Source organism: Anser cygnoides, chromosome 2, assembly GCF_040182565.1.
Source record: "Anser cygnoides isolate HZ-2024a breed goose chromosome 2, Taihu_goose_T2T_genome, whole genome shotgun sequence".
NCBI lineage: Eukaryota > Metazoa > Chordata > Aves > Anseriformes > Anatidae > Anser > Anser cygnoides.
Genome location: NC_089874.1, coordinates 114,817,501 through 114,830,988, shown reverse-complemented (window position 1 = coordinate 114,830,988; position 13,488 = coordinate 114,817,501). Strand labels below are relative to the sequence as shown.

The window sequence follows — 13,488 nt, the reverse complement described above, 5'->3', positions numbered from 1 at the left end:
TGACAAAAAAACCAATCAGGCACCCTTTAATCCGCCTGTGATTACCAGTGGTATAAAAAGAGAAGCATAATGAGGAAAAATGCCTCGTTTTGTTGCCTTCAAAAGCCAACAAATTGGAGTTAACTTGACAGGAAGTGGCTTAATAATTAGATTATTTATTTATTCCTGACACATATCCCCCTGTTACTAGTCTCAGGAGATCCTGTAGATGGTACGATTTTCAAGCTGCCATTACTTCGCTGTCTTCTGTGAACAAAGAAGCTACTGTCTATCAGTCAATTAAATGCACTCTTTAAGCAGAGGCTGAGAAGTCCTCAATGGATAGAGCCCTGGGACATTGTGGCTGATGATTCCTTTCTCTGTACTGTACATCACACTCTCAACTACAGTCCCCACAGAGATGGAATAAAGTCATGCATTAAAATATCACTTGTTGATTTGTTTGCTAATGAAGAGCCATTGAAATGTTTGTGTATTTCTGTGGCAAAATTGTTGATAAAAGGACTACTTGCTTGCATATCTTACTTCATCTTCGGTAAGCGCTTATTTAAGACTTACTAAAATTAAAGTCAACAAATTAGGGAAAAAACAGAGAGATGGATAATATTGGTTTACTTGCAATTCACATCAATGTAAATAACACTGAGGACAGCAAGAAGAGAGAAAGGGGAATAATAGTACTTCAACCATGTCTGATATAATTTTCTTCATTAGTAACAATAAGGATCTCTGTTTTTGTCTGCGACAGTAGTAGGCACACATTTCAAATTATAAAAAGCCTAAAGTATCCATTTAAAATTATCCTAAACATCTAAGAATATTATATAAAGAAAACAACAGGAAACTTCAGGCTTTGTTTCCATTTTTTTTCTTTTCTTTTGGATTTAAATATGCCCCATTAACAAAAACTTTCATTATTTAAAGAGTAAATGTGTGCAGGTGGTTAGCCCGTTGGTTGGGAAAAGTGCAACCATGTCAGGCTAGTTAGTAAGGCTGGTTAGGGGTGTATGCATAATGCAAAATCAGCAAAGGCATCTGAGTCTAGGGCTTCTGAGATTAATGCCACCACCCTCCTTACTGACAGGCTTCTTAACGGGATTTCATAATTGCTGTATTTGCCCTCTCACTGTTCTTCTTCCACCCTTCAAGAGCTTCGGTCACCAGAATGGACTGGTGTGGACTGCATTTTGGGCCAGGGTGGGGAGGGGGTGTGTGTGAAGGCTTTTTTTTGCTGAAGTTGGTGTACATGTATACCTGTTTTCACACTGAAAATCATTAATTGGCAATATCCATGTGGAGCTTATACAGGTCTTATGCCGCTTGTCTTATACAGCTATATTTGCTCTGAAGAAATATAGATAGTGCTATAGCAGTTCTCCAGTGAACTAGCTCTGTTCTGAATTTAGCCTCTGTATGACCATTTGTACCTGCAAATAGAGACTGTAAGTGCTATAATATATGGTTATTTTCTCAACCTTATAAAGAAAGTCACTCATACCAGGATTATTGTTTTCAATGAACTTAACAACAAGCTATAGGGAATTAATTCAAGCCAGCCTCAAATTGGAGTGTTTCTTATTCCTATCCTGTTATTCCAACTCATTTTATTAGAAAAAGCTTAGATACTCAGAGGTGTTCTATAATAGAAAATGAATTTGAAACCCATTCATTAATTGGTGATTAATACATTTCAGGATTAGTTTAAGCAAGGCCCTACCTCCTGCCCAGTCAAGTATGTTCTGGTTAATATCCAATTATCTGCACCTTCGTACTTATTATGTCTTAATATTTCGGATATGATAACCAGAAACTTGAGAGTAATGCTAATGAGGAGCATAGAACAAGAATTAACCAGTGACACACTCAATGATCCTTACTGAGAAAAGTAACTCCTTCTGCCTCCTCGACATAGCAGTAGAGCTACCAACACATTTTCACTAAGTAATAGTTTTGATTCTGTCTTTATAGGAGGTTAGAATAATATTTAGGTAAATATCCTTATTTTTGCATGCCTCATAGACTGTGTATGGTGAGAAGATAATCCCACACACTCTTTATCACATGTAGAGTTATTCTCTTTAGGTGGAGCCAAAGAAAAATCAATAATAAAGTGATATGGTGGTACCTACTTAAAATGCAACTTATTTTGTGATTGAATGCACCCTTTTCTTATTTACACATGTGTATGCATGTGTGTACAAGCTGAATGGCCTATTATGTCCTTCAGCTTGTATGACAGCTGTTTTAGCAACCAACAAATTGGGTATAAATGTCTGTGAAAGAAAAAAAAATATATATCTATCTAATAAATGCTAGATGTAAACATTACCAAATTCAGATTTTCTGTGCACAAAAGTGTCATGACCTTAAAGTTCAATCTCAGGATTTTTGCCTGTGAAAAAATATTATGTACCTTCATAGTGAAACATCCAAGTAAAACCATAAGACCAATGTGTCAGTGGGACAGAACTGAGTAATTCTGTCATGTGGCCTTAAACTAACATAAATATAGAGCTAAATTCAATGTATGGGGAGAAAGGAAGAAGAAACATTCCTTTTTGCAGATTTATTTTTCTTAACTAAGCCACTGTTTGAGTATGTTGTGCAATTTAGGGCAAAAGGAGAAACCCCAGAGGAAATGAAGCAGTGGGCAGAGTGATGGAGACCTGCTCAAAGGTGCAAGGCCCCATAACACATTATTTTTATTACATGAATATAATCCGATATATGTGGTACTTATCCAAGAGACTTTACAGAATATGCTATTCATAGCGTGTTGGACAAAGCTTATTTCAAAACACTGCCTCATTCACTGTGTTTATACTGAAAGGTATGAGGCTCATATTTGGATTAGACTGAATGATAAAAGGGATAGTATATTTGTATAACCAAAAGCAATCATAAAACACATGCATCGTGGCCAGAGTTAAGGATGTGCCTGTAATGTCCTGTTTTGGTTTTCTTTTTCCAGTGCCTGGCCATACAATTTCAATTTTCTCTGACATGCTACTTTATTAGAGGGTTGTAGTTCAGGACCTCAGTGGTATATTCTTAATACCTAGCTGTTTGGTTAGGCACCCTTTCTCTCAACCCTTTTGCAGGCAACCTTCACAATGAACCCACTGTGCCTCTAGCTTCATTGCTTTTCATTGCACACCTATGTGAGTGCCAAGACATTAGATAACTGTGCAAAAAAACCCTCTCCCAGAACCCCCAAATGAGACTCCTGCTGAGCCCTGTGTAATTCTTTGAACAACTTGGGAGATGTTTATGTTTACTACCTAGTTAAATTAATCATTCAGAGGTAACACAGCCTTCCATTTGCTAAGAAGTTTGGTTAAAAAGCTTAACCCAAATATTACTTAGTGCAAAGTGTGATTTGCAAACTGTCATAACACGATCAAATCAAAACCAATTTTCACCAGAACAGTTAAATAGTCTCTTCAGCTGAGTGACATTTCCCTGCCAAATCTGAACTTTTAACCCACATTTCTTCTTGTGTGCTGTTATTCTTCAAGTCAGACTTAATAGGGATGGTATTTTTAACCTTTTTTGACTAAAATATAACTTGAGAAAATGAGGGTAAAATGAAAACAAAATGAAAATGAAATAAGTGAAAAAATAAATACACTCGGACAGAGAGCTAGCCTACAAAACTTAATCTCAGGGTTACTTCTTAATAATGAAAACATTCTGTACTTTTTACCAGCAGCTGCATTTGTACCAGTGACGGAGTACACCTTGCAGTACAGACCGGAATTGTACCGTCAGGAAAAATACTTCATGGCGGTGCATGGGAATAAATTAGGTGACAGAAAATAGGACTCTAATTTCTATGATATGTCACCTAGGTTATTGTATTTTACATCAACTGCTGCTTTTGTGCTGCATGTGCATCTCTTTCAACCCTAGTGATGGGTCCTCCAGGCCACCCTTTTTGTGAGCTGGTGGTTTTCTTTGTCTCCTTCAGCCTAAAGCCTCTGTAGAAGTTCTCTTCTCTAACAAGAGAAGCACTCTCAACACACTCTAGCTGCCTTTTTTTCTTCAGTGTATCCTTCTCATTCATCTCCTTAAAAAGCAGATTTGGAATGCTCTTCGACTCTGAATTCTCCTACTCCGTTATCTCCCACAAAATGCAGTTAACTTTTTCATGGCGTCACAGTCTCTCTTTCCCCTTTTCCTTTATGGTATTGTTACAGTATTATTCCTCCTATTTTCCAAGTCTTTGCTTGACAAGCCAAAAAAATCAATTTTTGCTTCATAACATCAAAACAGGAGTCAGAATGGATGTGATTTTGTGGTGGTTCCAACATTCCCAATGACTTCTTCAGTAGCCTAGAACAAGCCATTGAAATGTGGAATGGAGACAATACTTATCTAAGGAGATGTTTCAAGACAAATTAGTTAACGTACATGAAGAAGGAAAAGTACTATAATGTTGTAAATAGCAAGCAATTAAATTATCTCTTGGAGAATTCTGCTGCTTGCCTTAGACCCCCCCAGATTTGATTTGTGTTTTCTATCCATTTCAGGGCCTGTTTTAAAAGCACTGTTCCTCCTTCCTCCCCTTTTACTATATCATCACCTCTCACAGATGCAGCCCTGCTGACTTCTATTCTTGACATCTCCATCTCCACACAAGAGTTGTTGATTTCTTCCCCAGTCAGAACCAGCTAACAAACAGAAAGATAATACAAAGTGTGATGGTTTCCATGAGTCAATAACATTGGCTTATTCAGAATTTGTCCTTTGTCACTGCAATTCTGAATGTTGCTTCAAAGTCCGTCTATTCTGCAGGTCCTGTACCCTGCAAAAATCTCTCTCAACTTCTATATATTCTGCTATCGCATGAAAATACTTCTTTTCTCCCTTATCTAAACCAGTTTCTCTGTCTTCCTTGGTTATCACTTTAATTTGTAGCCAAATATTGCTGTGTTTTTGTAAAGAATTTGTGGATTCACCCTATAAAATGTGTTGGCACGCTTTAGTTTCAATTGCTTATTGTGGCACTCAGCTAAGTCTTGTAACAACGACACACTTGTGCACCTTCAGGAGAGCTTTCATTTTTCAGTATTCTCTGCTGAAATTACCTTCTTTTTACTCTATAGTCTTGATTCAGTATCAGCTGTATCTGGCACCACAGATCTTGTAGCTTTAAATAGTATGCCTTAATATTGCCCCCTTTGTATGCTGGATTGTAATGAAGCAACATCAGTAAATTGCAGTGAAGGGTGATTGTTGCATGGGGATGACTACTACACCTTGGGGTCCATTTGCACCAGATTATTTTTTTATTGTTGTTATTACATCCCATCTTCTTTATTCTCTTGATGCCAAACTTGCTGTTGGACATCGGCACAGCACAGGGGATCTTTAGAAACATTGTGGACATCAACTTGTCTCTTAGGTACACACCAATGACTGTTCAGTTCCAAGCTCTGGTGTCCTGGGCGGCTTTGCAATACTTCAGTGATGCCAGCTTGGGCTGGTGACTCGACTTGCCATGTTCTTCATCATTTGCTCTTTAAAATATTAGTTTGTTGTTGGGAAAAGTGACAGGCATTTCTTGTTGGCCATTTTCAGGCAGGAACAATACTAGGTTTATAACAAGTGCAGCATGCTTTTTCCCTTCTTGCTATTCCCCATACATTTTACAATACAAAAGAGTGCAAAAATGATTTTGCTTCAGCTCTTCCCTTTCCTTTTGGCACTGTGTTCACATTCAAAGGCAGAATTTTAGCAGTGGTGTCAGTTTATCATCCAGCACCACATTCTCAAGGAACCCTTCTGCAAAACTCAGTTTCACCCAAGTAATAAAAGGTATTGTTGTAAAGATACAAATATTTGAATAAAGGCATTTTCCTTTCAAAAATCTTTCCAACTTACAGTGTCTGAATATAGGTTTCAGCAAGCTAATAGTACAGCTTTCAGCCGTAGTTGTACAAGAGGCAGTGTTCAGTCATGAAGGCAACTTCCAACTCTTTTTTCAGACAATAAAAGGGAAGATTTCATATATGTGGAGGCTAAGAAATTGACCTGTGTTCTGTGGCAAAAGGGTAGCTCAGGAGACCGTAGCTAACATGATTACTAGAGGTAGAAAGAACTGTTTGTTGCCCATTGCTCTGTACCCTTCTCACTGTAGCGTGATGCCTGAGCACTTCCACTTTTTGAGACGTTTGATAGCAGTGATCCTGTCTCCCCTCCCACTGTAGCTTGGGAATTCAACATCCCAGCTGGTGCTTTGCCGATTGGATGACTACAGACTACTACTAGTAGTCCACTACTACTACTCTGTAGCCTACTACAGAGCAGACTGCAGCTCTGTTGTGTGGCATATACCTCAGTCGGGCTTCTGAGTGGGCCAGCTTGTGGCTTTCATGGCCCTTTGGTGCTGCCCTTACCGGGACTGTTTGCACAAAGAGACGTGTCCCAAAGCAGAAGTGTCCCAGGGTCTTCACATTCAATCATGTACCAGCACCTCTGTCTCTCACACGCCCCTTGCTGCAAACACTAAAAGTTTTAAACAGTCTTGCATGTACATTATGAATTGTAATGAAGAGGTCTGATCCTGAAAATATAAAAGTATGTGTACAATTTCATTACAAATAGCTTCCACAAGCTTCCTTTCATACACAAATAAGGCTACATATGTTCGTCAGTGTTTGTAAGACCTGGGGCCTGAATTGCAATTCTGGGTGATATTTTAGCAGCATGTTCTAAATAAGGAAAAAATATATATATATCTTCTGTAATGAAGTCATCATCCCATTAAAACATCTTCTTTCCCTTAGTGATACCAAACAGGAATTTTGAACTGTGACTTGGATTTTTTTTCCATCTTTATGAAGACGACACATTTTTTTCATTGCAAGGCAGCTTTTTTTCATTTTCTTCCTTAGCTTAATACTAAGGCTGTGTAACATTGCAATTTAAGTCAGGAATTAGAACTGACACACCTTGAATTGAACTATCAATTCTTTTAAAACTGACGCCAGTTCCACACTATTCGGTCGTACAAACTTCCGAGTATGGGCCAGAGAGCATTGATTTTTAGCTGTCATTTCTAGCGCACACACTGTAGAATTGAAATTTAAACCTTAATCCACTCTTTAATACAATTAATTTTTAATGTGCAGTAATACTAATTGAAATAGCCTGAATTTAGTAAGTCACCACAAGACATTTTCAAAAGCAGGAGACTCCACTGAGAGCTGGAAGGACAGATAATCATTGTTACAGTGTTTACAGAATAAATGCACGCTCTGCAGGCAATTCCATGCCAAGAGATTTTTTTGTTAGCTTACATTAATATATCTCATTGTGGATTTAAATTTGTTTTCAGTGATTCATACTGAAATACATCTGTTGCCGTGAACAAAGTTACTTCGATTTCATTTTAATGGAAGTGTTTATTTTTATAGAATATGTTCAGTCCTACATCTGTATTTTGAACATGACTGTCACTATATTATCTAGTTGTCAAGTGCATTTTGACATGCACAAAAATGTATTCAATTTTCTACCTGTAAGATGGTCAGCCACGCAGTTTCTATGTATGATAAACTGAAGCTGCGTGTTCTGTACCTCTTTTTTTCCCCTAGGTTTGACTTTCATATAAGCAATATATCTTGTGCCTGCCTGATTTTACTACATCACTTTTAATTTTCAGACATGGTCTTTTCAGACTTTTTAGTAGGGAGGATGAAAAGGGGTTTCTAACTGAAGGGGAACAGGTCTTATACAATTAACCAAGGAGGGTTTTAGTCGTTTTTATAATAGCAAGATGCCAGTGCTACATTTACCTGTTAAGAAGAAATACTTTTTTAGGATGCATCAGTTCTTCTGATGAATGGGTTTGTACAGTGTTCAAAGTGAGCACCAATGTTAAGTGAAAAAAAAAAAGTCATGCACTTTATATCACCTATTCATGGCTTTCACATTACAGCATTTAATAAGCCAATAGTGCTGTTAAATATTTAGCAAAGGTTCCCTCAAAACCTTGCCATATATTCAAATGGGATTTTGAGGCATTTTGCAGCACATCATAAGTCAAAATTGTGCTTTAGTTCTTGAAATGGTTGTAACATGGCGTATTTCCTAAATGAAGTGCAGGACAACATGGCATAAATACATTCAGCAGATTTCACACCCACAGAACACCAGAATTGATTCCCATTTTTCGGATTAAGGGTTCAAACTGACTCCCATTTTGTCACTGCTAGAAGAAGGCAGTGAGTTTATTTGCACAGAATATTAAAACGGTATTATAGCGTTTAGTAAAAACCCTGCAACTCACAGTGTGATATTTTTAAAGGCTTCTTACCAGTGCATCGTTTGTAACAATGAACATTTTCTGAGATGGGGGTGATAAGAAAGCAGAGATCAAGTTGTTACCCTCTTCTGAGACTGACAGTACATCACTAGGTAATGTTTTTAGGTTCTGTAGTATGCAAAACAGAGATTTAATAACATAGTTGCTGCATGATGTTGTTAATCAAACAATAATAAATCATTAGAAACCCTGTCTTCTTTGACAAATGCCTGCATGTTTCAGATCCTTGTTGTATGCTAATTAATCCTCCATAAGTACTTGTATAATAATTAAATGTCCTGCACTTAAAATACAGCCGAGCCCATTTATACCGTTTAAAGAAGTGTATCTCATGTTATCTTTGGAAGGAATTTGGGTTTGGTGTGTGATGAGATGGGTATTCTCTTGGTTTTGGGGGATGGCTTGCAGATTTTAGGTGCTATGTGTGATGTGCACCCTTTTTCCCCCCGTTCAGATTTAAGAATAGGCTCCAAAGGTTGGGTGAGCCTGTCTGACTGTGAAATCAATCTGTTTGCTGCTGCTGCCTGGATGAGTAGGTTATTGCCCCATGCAGAGGCAGCACAAAGGTTCTGCAGTCTCCTGGCTGCGGCGACAGGTAAGGAACAGCTTTGCAGGTGCTCGGCTGCCTGGCTTGAGGCTCCTGCTCTGCTGTTTCTTGGGGATATCTCTGGTGCCCCTACTCATTACTTGGTCTGTGAGCTGTCTGCAAGAATTTGGGCTCACTCAAGAACTCTTTTTTTTCAGCTGTTCTTAAAAAAAAAAAAAAAGTGCTATCTGTGGGTATAAGTCACACTTAGTGTTGTTACTTTAACCTGTGAAGGTAGAAGGCAACATTTTTCTACAAATTTTATTTTCAGTCTGGGTAAATGTACATGTATTTTTTTAATTTTCAATTTGTATCAGCAGCTAATACCTGCCTATTTTTTTTCTAAGTATTGTAGAAAAATAAGTCACTTCCAAAGAAATACCAGTGTAGCCTGTTTATTAATTATTTGGGTTTAATACTGGATTTGTTTTGCATGAGAAGTCATGTTCATATGTATAGCATATTTGTATAAGTATTCAGAAAATTAGGGTGTTAATTGAATGCATGTGTGTGAATATATGGAAAGGTCTATATAGTTGTATAGGGTAGACGTATTTAATATGCATAGCTTGATGTATGTTGACCTCAGGTTACGAGAGTAGAAAATCCCATTTTCCAGCTTGTTTCAAATGTAGTAAAAATGCTGCTTCAGTTGCTTTATGCTACTCACATTGGGAAAGGTGCTTATACTGTGATAATTATCATCAAGGAATATTAATGCGTTCAGCATTTGTAACCCAAAAACTCATTATAGCTTAAGCTGTGCATCATCTGTGAAGAGAGAACTTTGCCAGAATTCGCTCTTCACAGGGGTTGCCTCCTGCTTGTGATGGAGTGGTCAGAGTATTGTAAGAGGTCACTTAGGCTATTTTTGAAAGCTGAAGTTTTGCAATTTTTGATTCACTACCTTCTGTCTAAATAGCTTAGCATTCTTCCCCCCCCCAAAAAAATTTGCTTTTTCTAATTGAATGCCTGGTGAAGTGCATAAAGCTAAAAGACTGCATCTCATTATGTGCAAGAGGCTAAAGGTGTAGACATAAATATTGCACATCAAGGTCATGGAGATTTCAGGGTCCGTACTTCCATCAGCATACATGGGATTTGCACAAACACCACTGCCACTCATGTTAATGGGAATTAGCCATTCAGATTCGGTGGTCTTTGATAAGGACCTGGTTACTTACATGTGTCAAACTGTTGATGCTTTTGTGAGCTACTTCCACCTGAGTTCAGTATTCATGTATTCAGGATAGGACCATATTTTGTGTCCTTAACGCTGTTTCACCGTGAAAAGTAGGGTTTATCATTTTTACACCTGTTTTCCTCTGTGGTACTGAACCCACAGTTAAACAGTCTGCACATAAGATACACTTGGGCAGTTTGTTCAAAGCATCAGAGTCCGATTCTTTCCTCTCTAGAGTTTCACATCAATGTCCCTCAGCTGACTGAGCTGATTTATGTGAATGTTGTTGAGAGGAGATTAGGTCCTGTAAGGGTTCTTTTGTATTTCTATTTGTATTTTGTATATTTTAGTACGGCTGGCTTGTTGTGAGAGTCTGTGTGTGGCTGCACGTTGCCATACCCATAGGTATGCTAGGACGGTTACAGAATAAGATGACCATAAGGTCTAAAAATAAATAATGTTCTACAATAAAGAATTCCTTTTTTGTTGACTTGTAATTGAAATCTTTCTTCCAAATAAACACTCTTTTCAGATGAATAACGTTTCCACCCTTGCTAATGAAGACTGCAGCAGAGCCAAAATTGTGTTGTTCAGTATCATTGTTGCTGGGATTTTAATATGGCCAGGTTTTATTATTTCTCCTCCCCAATACTGCTTGTCATTTCTCACTCTTAATATTGCCTTATGTTGCATGTTGTAGTTTGCTTTGTGTTAGTCCGAGAAGGCTGGCTTTCGTGGGCTGCTTTGTTTCTGAGGTCAAGATGTGAACCTGGCCTTGCTCCTGGGAGGACTAGAAAAATCTATTTCATAACTTTCTGCAGGCCTCAAAGAAGTCTAAGAAGAAAAACACAAAACCCACAGGCTTAGTTTAGACTGGGTGAAGAGTTGGATTCATCAATAGGAAAGCTTGCAGCTGATCAGCTTTTCTTGTCAGAAGGAGTCCCTGCTGCCATTGCATACTCCAGTGGTATGGGAGTTCTTTGGGAAGCCCTGTAAACCTTTTACACGCCCAAACATTTCTCCAGAAATACCTGACCTAAAATATATAAAAATCTGCTGAAGTAAGAAATTACCTGCCTATTAAATCACTAAAATGAAGGTCTTGAACAGTAAGTAAACGTAGCCCTTGTGAGCAGAGTGTGGGTATTACGGGCTTGCCCAGTTCACTGATGGGGCATGACTTTGGTTTGCGCAGTAGAGTGCTAATGCCTCATAATGAATGGCTGTCTTGAACCAGAGAGAGATTCTCAGCAGGTGAGAACACTGTTGATGGGAAATAATATGGTACCATATCTGCTGTGTGGATGTAAACTTAATAATCTCTATGAATTTTGAGTAACTCATAACCCTGCTTCCCTTCCAAAGAAACATTATGAAAAGATTGCTTCCAAATCCTTCAGATATTCACTGTGCTTGTGATAGATGCCTTAGTCTTTACCTCGAGGCACTGGAAATGAATGTGTGTTCTTTGCCAGAGATAAGGATGTAGACTTTAGAAGGAGCAAATTGTATTTTCATGTTTAAGTTCACCGTTTGCACTTGATGTAGTGAAAGCCAAATGTGAAGAATTACTTTTCAACATTATTTCTCTGTCTTCTGTATCTCCGGACCCCTGAATTATTATGCTAAAATGTTCTATTACATATAACGAAGAAATGCTGGAAATCTGGAAATAGAGCAAGATTGCCTCCATCGATTTGGCTGTACTCGGATTCCTCTAGCTACATCTTAAATCACAAAAAGGGTCATCTTTGTGCAACATAATAACATTGCTGAGAAGACCAAACAATCTGCGTTTGCTGAGGGTATTACAAATGAAACCATTATCCGGTTTTAACGGTTCCTCCTTTTAATCAAAAGGGAAAGTGATGGGATTGATTCTTATCCCATCTACACCAACACAGCTATGCTGTCTTCAGAGAGCTACAAAGTAAATGCTTATGACAAAGCAAGTGAAATCAGGATTAAGTCCAACATTTGTTTTAAGAAATTAAAGATTTATTTTGTCCTTCTTTCATATTTTTTTTTGCATTGTTTTTATCTATTTGTCAAAATTCATGTTAAAGTACTGTGAAAGATGTGCATGGAGGCAGCATCTGCTCTTCAACCAGACCCAGAAATATACTTGCATAATTTTTAAATTCTTTTTGATTGTATTTCATACACAGAGCTTTTTTTATGAATATTTGAAATCCTAAAACTATCTCAATTTTTTAAACAATAGGGAAATACTAAGTTACTCATATCAAAAAAAGAATAAGTGAAACCTTTAACTGTATGGTTTATTTTATAGAAATCCAAAAGCTCAGAGATTTATAATATGTGTAAACTCAAAACCGAGCAGATTAGATATTGTAGCATGATGTTCAAAAGAGAGCTATTGGAATGGTAGAATTCTTGGCTTGGCTCCCTCTTTAGATGTAATTGCTGCTTCATTAGGTCTTGGAAGAATTTCCTATGGTTAAATTTAATCAAATGGTTTAGAATGGCAAGCTCGTACGCTCAAAATTCCAATACCATTCAGAATTTTTAACAAGATTTCCCTCAAATCTGTTTTAAACAAATATTGTTTAACACTAACTGTAGATTCTGAGGTAATTCTTAGTAACTCATCATAATGAATAAAGTCTGATTTAGAATAGTCTGCGTAGGACTTGGATGCTAAAGGGGAGTCATCTGTTGTAGCTAAAGCCTGCTTGCCAGTAGCCTGTGCAATTAAGTAGCAAGACTCTGGTGCTCTTTTAGCTGTATTAGTGGGCAGCTCTGTGTTTTTTTCTCAGTATTTTTTACTCTTGTAGCTATATCCTAATTCAGTGTGTTTTAATTAGCTTGGCTTGCTACGTTAGCTATTTCAGTTGATGTGGTTATCTTGAAGACTTCTTCACATACTTGAGTAGCAGCAAACTACAGCCTTCCAAAGCACATCCGTGAGGTGGGCAGGAGAGGCTGGTGTTAGAGATTAGTGAGAAATGTGAAAAAAACAGTTCACAATGCAAGAGGAAGACAGGGTTGGGAGGTGGTAAGGAGGAATGGAGCCAGCAAACAGCGTGTGCATGCCACCCTCCTCTTTCCAAAGAAGCCACTGGTAACTCTGGAAGTGTGTAAGAGCCATACATGAAGTGCAGGTGCAGCGCAAGTTTAGTCCAAAACATATGATAAGAAAAATGTAGTCATTGCTGGAGCTGTGGAAGGAAGGAAAGAACAGGTAAATGAAAAGAGCATTCATTCACATTCATAAACTTATTTCAAAATCTCAGCTTTTAAAGTAATGAAGGGATGTAAGAGAGGATGGGGATTGTTTATTGGTTTACTAAGTAAAAATACAACTGCATACCCTTGGAAACAAAGAAAAGCAAGGTCTCTGTCATGAAGACCTTACAGTCTAGG

At 37.8% G+C, this 13,488-nt stretch overlaps 1 protein-coding gene across 7 annotated transcripts in view; it reads left to right on the top strand.

The window, feature by feature from the left end:
- Positions 1-13,488, top strand: part of ZNF521 (zinc finger protein 521) — a 231,792-nt gene that overhangs the window by 122,240 nt on the left and 96,064 nt on the right. The window lies entirely within an intron of this gene.